The sequence below is a fragment of the Arachis ipaensis genome, chromosome B10, assembly GCF_000816755.2.
Source record: "Arachis ipaensis cultivar K30076 chromosome B10, Araip1.1, whole genome shotgun sequence".
Taxonomy (NCBI): domain Eukaryota; kingdom Viridiplantae; phylum Streptophyta; class Magnoliopsida; order Fabales; family Fabaceae; genus Arachis; species Arachis ipaensis.
The window spans coordinates 6,022,949-6,026,388 of record NC_029794.2 but is presented as its reverse complement, the minus strand read 5'-3'; positions in this window follow the sequence as shown (position 1 = coordinate 6,026,388).

The window sequence follows — 3,440 nt, the reverse complement described above, 5'->3', positions numbered from 1 at the left end:
ATAAAGCAAACTAAAATATAGGCCTAAACATGCATAGTGACACCCATAAAATTTATTCATAAAAAATTGTGTAAATTGTCTCACAAAGTATTTAAATAGACTCCTAACAAACTAATTAAAAAATAATATATGATAAGATAACTTAATTTAAATGTCCGAAAGATAAGATAACTAATTTAAAGTAGATTTGATCTAATTGGATTATATCATATTTAATTTAAATTTAAAATCCTAAAGATATCATAACTAATTTAAATCAGGGTTGATCTTATTAGATTAGATTATATTTAATTTTAATTTAAATTTTTTAAAAATACTACTAAACAAATCAAAACTAAATCAAATTTTCTAACAAATCCTAACAACAAAACAAACTAAAATATAGATCTAATAATAATTTCGAAAATTAATATTAAATTTGTGTCTTTTACTAGACTTGAAAAACACGTTTGAGCCTCTTGCTTTCCTGACTTAGGCTTGGTTTGGTAGAGCTTTTGAGGAGGTGTTGGTGCTTTTTAGGCATCAGATTTGATGGTCCCAAGATGTTTGGACTATTAAATGATCCCATAACAAAATATGTTTTTTAAGTATTTTTTATAACTACTAAATAGTCTATTTTTAATTTTAATTACAAATTAACTCCATATATTTTATTTAATCATAAAAATTATTTTTTATTTTATAAATTATTATTTTATTATTAATAAACAATAAAAAAACAAAAATAATAATGAATTAGATCTTCCATTGATCGTAATAAACATTTTGGCTATTCCAATCGATTAAAATATTATATTTGATTCGTGACGTTCGTCCAGGACTGTGAAATCGTGTTTCTTTGAAAATCAATCGATTGAATTATCAAAACAATCGATTGAATTTCAAGTTTCCCATAACTCAATCGATTGGACTACAGGTTGTTATCACAAAACAATTTATTGAAAATTGTAAGGCAGCATAGTTTTCACAAAAATCAATCGATTGGTCATATTACCCAATCGATTGAACAATGCCTAAAATGTGGGTTTTTAATAATTCAATCGATTGCTTATACTACCCAATCGATTGAATGCTTCAAATTGAAAGAATAAACATATCAAGCATAGTGCATCTGCGCTGCTGAGAAGTTTCGAGGGATAGAAGTCCGTCTGCATGCACCAAATTGTAGGTTCTAGGGTACGTTGGAAAAGCCTCACACCTAGGAGCAACAAAAGATCATACATATAAGAAAATAGTAACACTTATTCACAGAATCATAATAGTAGTTGATAATTTAATATATCCTTGCATCCAGCCTACCACCAATAATAATTAAGTAGAATTTCTGAATATAACAACTATATGCTTATGCCTATATCCCCCAAGAATTCTTGACTTGCACAACATCATTAACTATTAAGCTTTTACACCTTTATTAACATATATTTTTTTAATCAATGTCGTCGATCTCAATTATGTAAGTCTTTAAGAATACTTTAACCTTAGTGTGAATGTTATGGTGACCACGAAAAGAAAAAGGGAAAATTGAATAGGCATGTATATCCTCAATTCTTTCCATTAATAGTGGATTATCAATCAATTCTTTCATTTTGAAGCATTCAATCGATTGGATAGTATAAGCAATTGATTGAATTATTAAAAACCCACATTTTAGTCATCGTTCAATCTATTGGGTAATATGACCAATCTATTGATTTTTGTGAAAACATGTTGCCTTGCAATTTTCAATCGATTGTTTTGTGATAACAACCTGTAGTCCAATCGATTGAGTTATGGGAAACCTGAAATTCAATCGATTGTTTTGATAATCCAATCGATTGATTTTCTAAAGAAACACGATTTCATAGTCTTGGACGAACGTCACACATCAAATATAATCTTTTAATCGATTGGAATAGCTAAAAAGTTTATTACGATCAATGGAAGATCTAATTCGTTATTGTTTTTTTATTATTAATAAACATAATAGATTAATGATAAAATAATAATTTATAAAATAAAAAATTGTTTTTATGATTAAATAAAATATATGGGGTTAATTTATAATTAAAATTAGATAAAAACTATTTAGCAATTATTTTAAAAACTTAAAAAATATATTTTGTTCTGGAACCATTTAATGGTCCAAACGTTCTGGGACCATCAAATCCGATACCCAGAAACTTACTATCTTTTAAAGATATCCGCCAAAACGAATATCATGTAAAAATCGCAAGAGAAGAAAATCATGAATATCTTTATATTACAACTCTCTCTTCTAGTTTATACTATACCACTATTAACAATGTGGGATCACATGTCATAGTAAATCAGAAGTTTACAAATCCAGGTCCAATCATGATGAGAAGAATCATCGAGAATTCATTTGGTCATCATCTAAAGGAACATAAAATTCTTCAATTTAATGAATTCTCATGTGCTACTTATTCTGAAGAAAAATTAATTACAAGACCATCACAAGAAAATATTGGGATTGAATCTAGGGGTGTTCATGGATTGGATCATATCCGCGATAAATATCCGCATCTAATCCAAAAATTGTGGATACGATCCGATCCGCACCCTTTACGGATCGAATCGCGAATATTTGCTTTACATTTGCGTATCTGATCCGCGGATCCGCAGATCCGCACAATAATAATTAAAAAATAAATAAATATATATATGTTTGCTATGCTATTAGGAATAAATAAGTTAAAAAATGTGAAAGAAATATTTTTATTGATTTTTTTACATAAAAATATGATTAAAAGGAGAATGTTCAATTATGCAGATATATCCGATATCCGACACTAAAAAACGCGGATATCATATCCGATCCGATCCGATCCACGTACACCCCTAATTGAATCACCATCATTTCTGGAACGTATTCAAGGTGATATATGTGGGTTCATTCACCCCATGTAGACTGTTTAATATCTCATGATTTTAATAGATGCATCTTCACGATGGTTCCATGTTTGTTTATTATCAACTCGCAACATGACATTTGCAAGAATGCTAGCTCAAATAATTAAATTAAAAACTAATTTTTCAGTCTATGTTATAAAGATAATACGTCTTGATAATGCTGGTGAATTTAGGTCCCAAGCATTTAATGATTATTATGTGTCAATTGGAATTATGATAGAAGAATTTGTTGTTCATGTACACACTCAAAATGATCTAGCAGAATCATTAATTAAGCACCTCCAGTTAATAGCTAGACCATTACTTATGTGAACTAAGCTGTCTGTTTCAGCGTGGGAGGCATGCTATTTTGCATGCTGCAGCACTTATACACGTTAGACCAACAAGTTATCTTAAATCCTTCCCATTACAACTGGCTTGTGGTCGGAAGCCAAATATTTCTTATCTTAGAATATATGGATGTGCGGTTTATGTTCCAATTATTCCACCACAACGCAAAAGATGAGACTCCAAAGAAGATTGGGGAT